A 14,194-nucleotide genomic window follows, 5' to 3' on the forward strand; every position below is an offset into this window, starting at 1 on the left:
TGTATTTTCCTCTCTTAGAATCCTTTGAATCAGTGTGAAAAAATAGTTTTAACCTTATATTTTAGTTAAATTTTTGAGATAAGGATTATTAGGAAAAAGGTAGGAGATTAGACAGGCATGATCTTTGAAACTAACACAAACAAATAGGTGCTTATTAAGACAGGTATCTTTTCATCCACATCTCATTTCAAGAAAGTTTAACTACTGTATACTGCGTAACAGTGAGAACTGGTAGGAACACACTGCTGTTACTTACACCTTTTTTTGCTCTTTCTACCCTCATGATTTATCCCATTTTTAATAAATGCTACTATATTAAACAATTGAAACTATTAGAAAGTCTTGCAGAAGTCTCAATACAATATATTCAATTACAAGTCAAACTTTGCCAAAATCCTATACTGAAAAGTATGGATATCACGTAAAAAGCTATACAAAATCATTAGCTTAATTCCAGTGAATAATCAAAGAAAATGAATTCAATAAGCAAATACTCATTAATGGATGTGTTTGAGAGGCAAGTGAGTCCCAGTAAAGGAAAGAAAAATAGAAAATTCCATAGAAAATAGAAGGTCACAGGGGCTTTAAGAGATGTGTATTCTGACACAGAGTAATTATTGGTAAACTTGAACTTTGGTGATTCAGTTGATATGTTCCTGTTAATACACAGACATATGTAATTCTGCTTTCTAAGTAACTTTAGGTGGTTAGGTATACCATTAATTAGGTAATGAGAATTCATATCACAGATAAATTTTCAGTAGTTCTTAAAAATAAAGAAAATTAACTACTACAAGGTACACCTGTCAAATCTTATTCACTTTGACACCAGGAGGAAGAAATTCCCTAGGATAACATAAAAGTCATTGTGAAAGTTTTATGAATATAACTCAATAATGAATTTATCTCCTACTGCGTGGTGTTCGAACCATACAGAATGGGTCAGACAGTCTAGGGAAAAAAGGTCTCCAATCCATACAACTTCAGAGTATTTTCAATATTTTATTACTCTTTATATCTTAGTCACATTTTAATCATGAAAAAAATCTATGAAAGAGTTGCTTTATGGGTTGACTTCTACAGGATTTGGAAACAGGACTAGAAAGATGCTTTTTAAAACTGATGTTAAGGATTAGTGCAACCTATGTATAATGCAAAGCGATAGCAGAATGGCTTTTACAACAGTAGCCAGAGCATTTTTTCCCACCCTCTCATCTTCTGTAATTTTTCAATCGGATGTTTTTAGAATGATGTTGAATGTTTCACTTTTGATCACAACGTATCTAGCTTGCATATTGTATTGTTAGCGTTTAGTATCTTTTTCTTTTCACTTCTGCAAGTCCAAGGGATAATGCGCTAGTCAATGCTTTTCATAACAGAACTTGCAAAGTTAAAGAAAAATAAGTGTCTACCGCAAATATTTCAATTTTTTTTTTTTTAAGTTGATCTTTAAAGCGATCTTTGTACTAAGCTCCTTTGGCTGTTAATTTTCTGAAATACTCTGTTTTAAGGTTGCTTTACTGTGAAGCATACCATACTAAACTCTTGAGGGGAATGCTTGGCTCTTACATATTGACACGTTTACATGCAAGTGCTGCACATAGAGTAAGTGACCAGGGGAAGTACGTACAGCTCCTGTGAGAGCCATCTACCCAGTCTACTGGTGAGAAAATAATTCCAGTTTTCTCTTTATCTGCAAATATAGCCTTGAATTTGCAGAAATGTGTGTATATATGTAGAAAAAATCAATTATTGATTCACTTCATAAGCAGAGACCAAAAGAATAGGAAACATTTATGTTTTGCGTATACAGTGAAAAAGTTAGAAGCTTAATGGAGTAATAGAAACAACAACTTTTTCTCAAGGTTGGCAGGGACAAGTTTGGGCTCCAGTTTGCCAATCCAGCTGAGTGTCAACATGGATGTTAGCTTAGACCTACAGCAGCTTTGAATGAACAAAATTCAGTGTGCCTTTACAAATGCATACTCCATCACAGTTAGTGTAACACAAGCACCTCTGCCTTTGTGAAGTATGGGTTCAGATTCTGTGCACTGAAGAATACAGTTCTCTAAGACATACATAACTGCAAGTCTCATCAACTTATTTGAAGGGAATTATAAGAAAATGCAATAAATTCAAGTTCAGAATATTCCTTCCTAGGTGAAAATACAGGTGTAGGGTGCGTGTGTGGCAGGGAGGGGTGGCACTTCACTGTCTTCACTAACACATTCATAGCCCAAAAGGTCCGAAACACTGTGGCAGAATTTTGTAAGTGGCTGAATTCTTTCTGCCAGCATTCATTTTTCAGTTAACCCTTATAACATAACTGTGTTTATCTTTGTTATATAAAGCCCAATTAGTAGTAAAAGTCACTCTAGCAGTCACTCTAACCGTTCATCTCATTAAAACTTGAATATTTGTTAACTGGTGTAGTAAAGCTCATTTTCATAGAATCATAGAATTACTCATGTTGGAAAAGGCCTTAAAGATCATTGAGTCCAACCATGACCTAACCATATTACCCTAACTAACAACCCTTTGCTAAATCCTTCCCTGAATACCACATCCAAACACATTTTTTTAAACACATTCAGGCATGGTGACTCAACCACCTCCTTAAGGAGCCTATTCCAGTGCTTAACAACCCTTTCTGTAAAGAAGCGTTTCCTAATATCCAACCTAAACTTACCCTGGTGCAACTTGAGGCCATTTCCTCGTCCTGTCGCCTGTCACCAGTGAAAAGAGACCAAACCCCATTTTCTTTTTTTCCTCCAAGCTAATAGCTTCTGAATGGAAAATTAAGTTTTAAAATAATTTTTCCTGACATACTCAGTAGTTTTGAGCTTCAATACATCCTAATATTTTGAAAATCTGAATCTTTCTGATAAGCAAATCGTACTGACATGTACCTATCTGAACAAACAGGTGGGAAACTTGTCATCCTAGCTAATATATTTGTTAAGAAACTGAGAAACACCCATCAGAGAAGAGATGAGGTGGCTATCACGAGGTAACATTATTCCATTTATATTTATATTGATCATAAGCCATGCATCTAGAAGGCCTAAAGCTTTTTATTTAAAGGGAAATTTAAAGAAATAGAGCATGATAGTGCATAATTTTCAATGTGCATATGTAGAAATATGCAAACAAACAGTGGGTGGCATACAGAAGAGCAACAGAGGCACAGATGAATGAAAAGAAATGTCAGCAGCCATAGTAGCTGTGGTTTCAGCTGAGTACAGGCTAACACTGTTATGACTTGCTCAGATGATGACTGATTCATATAGCTCTTCAACCAGAAGAAAAATTCAGCTAGAGTATATTAAAAAAATATTTGCTGAAACTATACACAGCTTGCTAGATTTTTATTTCGCTTTGATTTTCATGCCTCTTTACTGGTAGTGTAAGCAGATGCTTATATGATCTTTTTTAGACTTCAAGAAGTTCTCTATTAGAGGACAGCTGTAATGGACACAGGTGATCCCTGGATCTGAGCATCATTCCATTTAGACTAAGAGAACTTGCAGGACCTGAAGCCTAGAAATAGATAGGTAGCTAAATAAGTTCTCCTCCCATAATAACAGAAAAGAAAATAGCTTCTAAACTTTACTGATTATTGCTGCAGTCATTATCATAAGCCACAAGGGTCAAAAATATCTATTAAAAGCCTATAAATTGGTGAGCACACTCTTTCTTTCCAATGCTTATAGCATTTTCAGGCATTGCAGGAAGAAGCTCCAGAATAAAATTATTAGGTCAGGCATTCAGAATTTTCTCTTAGTGACTGGAAGTTTCTCTCATTTGAGACAAATGTTGTACTGCTGATAGCAGTTTTTAAATGTTTTATATGCAAGTCTGTTTCTATTCATATATTAAGTCCACAAAAGGCATAATCTGAAGTGTCCTTAAGTATTTAAATATGTAAGGGTGTTAAAACTAATATTATTTGTTACATCTACATAGAGGTCTTTACAGACCTACATAGCTCTGGAAACCCGTATTTGTTCATAAAAAAGCTGTTGTATGGTAGCTCCTTTCACTAATTATAGTAAGGTTATTGTTTTGCTATGCTATTGTTTCATATAGCTAAGAGAAGACAATAAACAGAGAACTGAAATCTCACCACATAGTCATTTTTATCACTGTCCTGCAGCGTATCTTATATACAAGACCTCACTTATTGACATTTATGATACTTAACAGCTTGGCAACCAAAAAAGTTTCTACATCCACATTAAATTGTACTATGGAACTAAAATTTTACCACTTTCCTTGTCATTTTGCAACTCAGTTAGCTCTCTGCTGATTCATCTGGCTCAATAAAACTTGTGCTGTTTATAATAAACTGAAACACATACCAGGAAAGCTGATAGGTAACAGCCAGGGTTGCATCAGTGGGTTGCTCCTCAGTGAAGAATAAGCCAGGAGCTGAGAACAATGTCTAGGTAGATTCACTAACAAGAGATGCAGCCCTGAAGCAGTTAAGTAAGAAGAACAAAGCAATTTCCATAGCAGTAATTGGATCAGCCACAGCTGGGAAAATTCAAAGCAGCAAGACAGATCTGAGGACAAGCAAAGAAGTCAATCTTCAAGGCAATGTGAGGTGAACTGAGGATTAACAAGGTGAAAGGCCAGACACAGGCATAACTACAAGGTAATAAATAGAAAGGAATATCAAGCAAGGACTTTCAGTGCATCTCTCAAGCCAATGAGAAGATGCTGTGTGAATGGAGAGTCCCACAGCAATTTTGTATATTAGCTGCAGCCAAAGGTACTTGTTCCAGGGTTGTAGGGTTGGGTGTTGTCAGAAAAAAAACTTGCATTAAGGTGTCTCCATGCCCTTTAGAGGAGAGCAGAAATGACAACACTCAGAACTCAGGTAGAAGGCTTCTTAGGCTAGGGTGCAAGCAGAACACACTCCTCTTCATGTGCTTTTGTCTAGTTGTAGCGGATATGAATTGCTCTACAGTACTGATCATTTGTGAGTGCTCAATACTTGAATATTTGTCCCTGTGAGTTTTTTCTATGTAAAGTCTTAGTGCTTACTGTTCAGCTTCCTATTTCCAACATTATAATAATTATTTTTTATATGTATTCCACAAGCTTACTGCTTTGTTTCTATTATTGCGTGTAATTATCTGTTTTTGATGGCATTTGTATCAATGACTACAAATGTTTCTGTAAAACAAAACTGATTTCTAGAAAATAAAAGAATTGTGTTTACACACTGCTCCCAAAATTACTCCTTCAAAAACTGTGTTCTCCTACAGTGGTTTTTCACTCTTATCTCTGTGAGTTTCTGAAGTATACTCATCAGATATACTTCAGTGGAGTTACAAAATATATTTGGATTGCCATTTGTGATTTCTTAGAAGCAGACTCCTGTCATCTAAAAACCAAGCTTGAAGTGATGATGTAATAGTTCAGAAAATGCAAATCCTGAGATGTTAACAGTGTACATAATGCATATACCATAACTACTTTTCTTGAAGTTACATAATTTAACTTCAGGTTGAATACAATGACAATGAGATTATCTTCCTGAGTTGGAGAACAATTTCAACTTCTGTCATTGCAACAGAAGCATGGTAGCACTTTTTTACTTTTTTTTTCTTTTCTTCTTTTTTTTTTTTTTTTGTAATCAATGACTTTATATCATCTTTGTTCAAGTTCTATGTAAAAAATGAAAATTTTCCTATCTGCAGCTCTGTATGTTCTGCAAAAGACCTCAGACATGATATATCCTTCCATTTACTGGTTTAAAAAGAAAAAAAAAATCTTCAAGGCCAAAATCTCCTTGCACACATTATTCTCTCTGCTAAGTCTCCCAGATATAATTAAAGGCAGAATTTGACGCCATTAAATGGAATTTAGTTAACACTTATTTTGAAGATAAGTGTCTTGGAAAACCCTTCCTAGCACCTTATCCAGGTATTCATCTCAGTCCTGTGGCTGCTCTGTCTTTTACTGCTAACCAGGTGTTTATTTTTTTTCACTGGAGCAATCAAGTGGAAATCTGAAAGTTCTTGAAATCTTGGAAGGTGTCACTGTAACACAAGTTCTTTACCAATTAATTGGATGACAATCAGACTATTCATTGTCCAAATTCCATGAACGAAGACAACGTCCAGCTTTATACAACACAAGCGGCTGACAGCAGTCATATAACTATTACAGAATATATTACAGTATGCAATTTGTAGCAAGTAAACTAGCAATTTCCTATTTAAACTTTGTCTCTAAGGATATATGTGGAATTCAAAGTATGAATGACTATGCATTTATAGCTAAACATCTGTTTCCCCTCTTCACTCCAAGAAGATATTCCAACTATTGAAAAATAATGCCTCAGTTTGAGTGTGCATCATCCATTTTCTGATATGTTTCCTGCTAAGATTACACAGGCAGTTATTGTGATGTTTCATTAGACAAGTAACAGATCATATATATCAGGAAAATCAGGTGCCTAGAGGTTGGGTTACAGACTTAGACTTACAAGAGTTCTGATACATCGCATTTCCATTACCAGTAGAAACATTTAGACTTTTGATTATGCTCACCTGGAGCCTACTGAATTGACCACCAGTCTACCAGTGGTGACTCAAGCTGAATTGGCATTTGTGTTTCACTTTTGGTTATTCATCCTCTTCATACACCCAATTATCTGCTTAGTGTTCACAACTTAAGCCATTTTTTCATCTATGACACTAAATCTACATGGTGCAAATATACGCTAAATGAAACATTTGAGTGTTGAACTCTAGAATCAGTGAGATCTTAAAAATTTGAAATTTGTTATGTAGTTTTTCATCCTTATTATAATGTCAAGACATCTTTCTGCGGGGTCTGTGGGCCCACCTAAGAGAAATAAGACACTGCAAATCAGAATGTTCTATTGCACATACTATAGCAGACAAAATGCCAAAACTTTTTCAATCCTTTCACTAGAAATAGATCAACAGATAAAAGCAGTACTCAGAGTAATTATTATCTGTTATTGATAAAGAAATGAGTAATCAGATTTTTTTTCTTGAAGAAAATGAATTAGTGTCCAAAGGCTTTTGAAGTTACAGGCATGCAGGGAGAGTTAGGAAATAAATTTGCCAGTGGAGAAAATGGAAAAGGGCTCATATTTATCATGGTACTATTCTGAAACAGTGGGAGACACAGAAGACATATGGCAAGTAGCTTATTTCAGGAGCAGCTGGAACCTCAGAAGTCTGATGAAAGGATCAGAAATAACGATTGAGAATACTCAGCTTTTGAGCAGCAAGGAGAAGGTAGATAGCTAATTAAAAGCTTTTAGATGTGATTACTTCTATAGCAGAAACTCCTTAACCTGAGAGAGTTTTAGAGATGACTCAGATCTTAAACAGTTAGGGAACATAGTAAAAGGTAAATTATGGAAGATTCTACAATTAGTCATTATAACATTACACAGAGAATGCTACAGCCTAATTACATTAGTTCCGGAACCTTACCAGCAAATTTGATTTTTGTATTGATTTCTGGAAGCTAAATGTTATATCTGGTTCAGATGTACATTCAATACCTCAGATTAATGAATTGCTACTGGCTTTGGATGATGGCCAATATGTAAGTAAAGTTGACTTACCAAGTGATATTTGCTGCTTCTTTTGGCTTCCCAGATTCCATAACCCAACTGTTTTGTCTACACTCTATGAGGTATGCTAGTTTTAGTAACGTTCATTTAATTTATATTAAGCAGTATTTCTAAGACTGAAGGAGAAAATAGTTTGTCTTAATCTGAGATGTACATGCTAATGCAGTAATCTATAGCACTTGTCTAAATACAACTCAAATGCCTACAGAAGGTGAAGATGGCCCTGGAACCTGTCAGGATGTTCATATTTCCTGGTCAACCTAACTAAATGACAAAACAGATGAATGTCTGTGTAGTAGCCAGTGTGAAGTTGTTTTGGAATCTGTAGCTATAACTGATGGTAACACACCAGTGTTTGGGCTATTGCTGAGCAGTAGCAGTGGTGCAGCTTCCCCCTCCCCTTCTCCACCTTCTATTAGGCCTCTCAGACCTTGATGCAGTTCTCCTTGGATGAAAAGCTGAGGACCAGAATGTGAAGATACTCCTTCTTGTGTCTGGCTCCTACTTGCCTGTGTGTTGCAAAGAGCAACAGATCAGAGTTTATTGTATCTGACTCCTGCTTCTCATTCCGTTACCTGAAAACAATCATGGAGTCCATCACCTCCTGACAGCATATTACATCTGTACCTAGACCATAGCCCAAGCGAGTCACCTTAGCCTACAACTGTCCCCCTGAGCACTCTTAAGATGAAGCTTTTGGAATAAATGAATGTTTCAGTCAAGAAATAAACAGCACATGCACACCTACAAGTTCCTTTAACACTCTGTGGATTAAGATATATTCCTAGATGTGTATATTGCTTCTATATATTAGTCATGTTAGAAAAGGTAGAAACAAATAAAAATGGATCCAGATTTACTACCGTTAAAGGCAAGGCCTATGCTAAGCAATTACACAAGAATTCTAAACTGGCTAAAATGTACTGAAGCTCTCCAAATCCATAACTCTTCCAAGGGAATAGAGAAGAGAGAAGTTATACTCAATCCAGTGTGAATCACAGCCAGTAACTCTGTAACACATAACAGCAGTAGATGGACTTTACCAGCCTGAGACCAGATACAGTTTAAATACCTAAGTCCACAAAAACATGAAAAATCAGTTCATGCATTTTTGTAAACAAAACAATTATGTAATTCCATTAATGCATGGCCAGTCAGAGCTAGCACTGCTTTCAGAAGACCCAAATAAGGTTGCATTTCTTTATTTGATTCTGATATCTCTGAGATCAAACGTTCTTGCACCTACCTCAGCTAGACCTTTTCAGCGGATGCTGAGACTGCATCGAACTTATGAACATAATTGATTTGTTCGGGTTTGAGTCAGATCTGCACTGCACTTAAGAAATCCCTTTCTTTTTCTATCTGCATCCCTTTTCTTTTTTCTATCTATCCATGCACATTTTCATTAGCAGTGGCTGCTGCTATTTTTACATGCATAAATGCATGACTTTGTTTTTTTAAGAATAGCTCTGAACTAAAACAGGTGACAAAATATGCATATGGTTCTGCTGTGGGCAGTCTCTTGGGACCACACATAAATTGCACTTGATTGGAGAACACAAAAGAAAGAATCTGTAAACAGCAGTCTTTTTAAAATCAGCCTCAGCTCCTCCATTATATTTTCTGCTTTCACTTCATCAAGCATATGAATGATGATAACATAACAGGTACAGCACTAGAAATCCTCTCTGCATGAACTCATTTATGCAGCTACAGCCTTCTGTATAAATGTTACCTGTCAAATGCCTTTTCTCTTCATTTTCATGTATAAGATGTGGGGCGGATGGTGCTCCTTATTTCCTATTTTGTTATGGGACCAATGTTTAAACTTCAAAGTAGATATGATCAATTGTTTTTATATATATCCATCTTTGGTAATGAACCTAGCATGACCAAGACCAAGTCATTGTTTGTGTTAAGTTTTTGTAGGATTTTTCTGTAAGGATAAATTACATTCTGTGAACTGAATAGAACTTATGAGATGCCCTTTTTCTTTTCCCTGACCTAATTTTTTCCAACTTCCTTCTTTTTCATGAATTCATTTCACTCCATCATGACTGTGAAACACTCTTTTGGTTATGAACTATGTGTCCTTGAACAAACTATTTTAATCTTGGTTTTGGTAAAAATAAAATAAAATAAAATAAAATGAAATAAAAAATAAAAAAAAATCCCACGTTTATTTTAAGCCCAAATTCCAGGGAGTTTTCCATAAAGAATTATTTCCATAAGTGATAAGGTTTTATTATAAAAGTCTTTTCGTAGGACTGAGGCTGTCTTTCAAAGATAATAGAAATAAAGGTGTTTTAAATGGTCTTTGGTTGGATGTTTAACGGTCGCACATACAGTAAGCATAATAGCTTATATTCAATGTGACTGTGAGAACTAAATAAACCGCAAACAATTTCACATAATTTCATTCCTGAAAGAAACATTGACCTTGATATTCCTTGTTATGTGTATAAATAAAAATAAATTATTTGTGCTGAGCTGGCTAGCAGATTCTAGAATAGCAGTGCAGATCTACATTGAATCAAGGTGCTCCATACACCTTTAATTTCCTTGGAAAAAAAAACAAAAACAAAAACACAACAAAACACACACATAGTGATTTATTTCATGGTAATCTCCTTTTTGCTGAACAAGTGGCTGCGTTTTCTCAGTAGCAAACTAAACCAGCTGGAAATGTAATGTAAGGAGTAACTCAGAAATTCAAAATCCTGTGTATACAAATATTTTTGCAGTTTATTCAGAAGTCAAAAGGAATGTTGCTTCCAAATGATATTGGATAAATAGCTTGGAATGATGCCCATTTCTTAATTTTGGGCAGCAAAGAACAGACAAATTAAAGTGTCAGTGCACTGAATTAAAACTGTTTTATGGTAAGACACTTGAGCCAGCAGCAAGCTTTCCAAATACCACCTGTGCCAATAGATAGTTTGTAGAGGGAAGACTAATGCTAATTTTTATCATTCAGCATATTAGCAAGGCATTGCTGGAATTCTGTACTCACTTTCATAATATCACATCAGCATTTAAAAACTAAAAAAAGTCCTCAAAAAATGAAATCATGGTAGATTCTGCACACTAATTCAGACAGCAAAAGCCATTTCCATTGGGATGTTCTTTATCTTTTAATAAAGAATTGGTGTTGTTTGCTACAGGCCTTGGTGTTAAGTGTTTTACTTAGAGAAATGCTTTGAACAGCTTCATATCTCCTTATGCAACTGATAGTAAAATATTCTATTTGAGATTAAAAGAAATGGTTAGCTATGAATTAAAAATTATAGATTTATCTATACGACAAAATGATGCTGAAGCAAATAGTGGTATTTTACTTATCCTACTGCAAGCCTATAAATTCTGGAGATACATATGTTGAGCAGATCTCTTTCTTTAACTGTATGTTGAAAAAGCTTTAATAACAGTTGATTCAGAATACAAATACATTTGGAGCAAAAAATCTAAGAGACAGTATTTTCCCTGGCTCACAAATATAGCAGCTGATTCATAGCTTTATCTATTACTTCTCAGGATAAACTTGCTTTTTTTCAGAAGAGTGCCTGAATACTATAGTGGGATAAAAATACAGTTGTCAGATGACTGATTTTTATATTGCTAAGCTTTCTTTACTCCTATTATGTACTAAACTCAAGCAGTTGCAGCTTCTACACCATTTTACCACTACAAACATTCATCCTGAGACTAGCTTTATCTATTCAAATTCAAATACTGAAAGATAGAATGTAGTGCATTTTTTCTCAGCAAATATGGATGTTCCTTCAGGATATCTTTCCCTCAGTTCTCTCAGGAGCTTACAGACATCTAAAAGCTCTTACCAATTTGTTCAAAATTTTCTAGTCCAACTGGCATCTATCTACCTTCAAACTCTATTTACTTTAGAGAGCTAAGGATTTCCTCACACACTGGATTCATTTGGATTCATAGACCCAACATAAACACTTCAGAAATGGCTCCACTTCGAAGCCCAGCTTTTAGGAATTCCCACTTCCTCACATTGCATTCTGTATATTTTTAAATATTTCCCTCAGATAACCTGGTGTTTAAAAGTGAAAAGTTCCCATTTCAGCCTTACAGCTACCAGTCATAATAAAAATACATGCAACCACATAAATACAGAGAGATACTCTGATGCATTTCTCTCTGTCTATATTCAGAGGACAAAGATGTGAATAGCTAGAGAAGCAGCTACACAAACAGCTACGACAAAAGGTTAAAACTTGATAGAAAGTAATGGAAAATGTTTAATCTTTAATGTTCCAATAGTGCCCCCCAATTCTTTTTTTTTAGGATACTGTCAACTTCCTAATGGATAGATTCAGCATCCGGTTAGCAAAAGATTATTCCTTACATCTCAATCACACAATTGTCTTGAATTGTCTAGCAGCAAAATGTGTATATAAGACATAGTGCTTTTACACTATTTAGGAGGGACTAGAATCAGGAGGAATTCTTGGCATTTAAAGCAAAAGTTTCTTCTGGGACCTGGGATTCTTTTAGGAACAGCCTGTCTCTGAATCTCCATGCATTACTTTTCTTATTTTTCTCTTATTTTTGCGTATGGTTGTAGGTGCATTTTCCACTGCATAGAATTTGCACAGAGGTATTTGTTAGTGCTAAATCTATTTAATAGAGTTGTGCAAAGTTAAAAATTCAAATTCATCCTTTTCGAAGAAGGGTCTGGATTTTTTGGAAGGTCTGGCTGTTTGTCTAATTACAGGCAGATAAAGAATCAAAACAAATCTGTACAAATCAGGACTAGAAATAAGACTCATGACGGAACAATTAATGAAATATTTTTTGTCTATAGAAGATGAGTATTCTCAACTCCATGGAGTATTTAAGTCAAGATAATTTCATATTTTTTTAAGCTATTTTTCTAAGCTCATCTAAATGACAATTTTGAGATAACAAATGTCTCATTGAAATTGTTTTATTTGCTAACTTAGAATCCAGAATGGTTATTCTTAATAACTGCCTCCAGCTTATAAAATCTATAGGTGAATTTAGAAAATCACATTGCTATAGAAATTACATTGGTTTCTTACATTTGATTTGGAACTGATCTTCATAAAAGCATAATGATACAAACATGAGTTTTCTAGATCAGTATTTTTAATGTGCTTTGGAGGACCATGACTAAGTTACAAATGTCTGGAAGGCCATATATCTTGTCTTGTGACCACAGCCTTGCAAGCTTTTTCTCTCACATGACAACAGCTGACAGGCAGCTCTTGTTCCTTCTTTCCACCCACATGCAAGTATTTCTGTTGGCAGATTAGCCAATTTGCTAGCAGAGCAAAAGAGAGTAACACATATGTAAGGCTACCAAACATAAATAATTTCTGCTGATGACAACGTTTGAATTGATGCTACTCCAATTTGGAGTTAACAAAATTCCTTGAATACTACTCTCTTGAAACTGCTAGAAATTGCTGAATCTAACAGCAGCTGCAATTAGGTCATGTATTTGCAGAGTGCCCCAGGGAATTATGGCCAGCCAGGTGTTTCATTGCCTATCAAACAGTGCTACCCCCTCAAGGAAACAAGGAAAAAAAGTATCTGTGCTACATGTTGCTGTATCTTTTCTCCTGTACCTTTGTCATCTATTCTCCAATTTCTCAGGGTAACTAGATGTTAATGTAGCCTTTGGTTCAGCCCCTCAGCTGATGTATGAGTCTGGGAGAGGCAGAAACAAGCATGCTGTCCAAGGCAAAAAATATCTGAATTGTATTCGTTTGTAGTAAGCAACAGACATACTCCAATGTTAGAAATGTGAATGGTGCCTCAAATCTGGAGTGTTACCATCAGATTTATGTAAATATAAAAAATATTTTTCCATTTGCAAAACGTTGGCATTCTTGTAAGGAAATGCCCAGTGGTGGTAAAGACAATATTACTAAAGTGTGTTTTCTATTAATTGAAGTTCTTTTTCATTGGATCTGTGTTATCTACTTACACATATTTTAATGAAAGTGGGGCTTTTTTTGTTTTGTTCTTGTTTTTTTTCTAGGGACAATGTTGGTTCAGGATGGCATCCTCTGACATTAAATGAAGTGACACACCAGTGTAGGCTCTGTTTCAAATCTATGCTCAGCTGTTTTGCTGAGCTGTTCTGACATCACTTTAAGGCATGCATTTTCATCTTTGTCAAACTCACGAGCTTGTATTACAAAATCTATGCCTTGGTTTCTGAAATACGTAGCTTCTCGATTTTCTGATTAAAAATACTAACCCAATATTAATCATTTTATGCTTTACTTCAAAATTTTTAATTTGTAAAATTTCTTACAAATTGTTTTCTATGCCCTATCTTTTTTTTCTGTCATTTAAAATAATCCTATTGCTTTGGTTTATTCATATCACTGTTTTCTATGATGACTTATACATTTTCCAACAACGTCATGATCGAACTGAGATGAAAAGTTAGGAGTCAAAGAATAACCCTAATATAATTCAGGAATCTTCAGAGCTTTTTCCCCCGTTTTGATCAGGACTAAGCAAGAAGAATATTGGTTTTGCTCCCGTTAACAGAATTTGGATTTG

This window comes from Meleagris gallopavo, chromosome 4, assembly GCF_000146605.3.
Source record: "Meleagris gallopavo isolate NT-WF06-2002-E0010 breed Aviagen turkey brand Nicholas breeding stock chromosome 4, Turkey_5.1, whole genome shotgun sequence".
Taxonomy (NCBI): domain Eukaryota; kingdom Metazoa; phylum Chordata; class Aves; order Galliformes; family Phasianidae; genus Meleagris; species Meleagris gallopavo.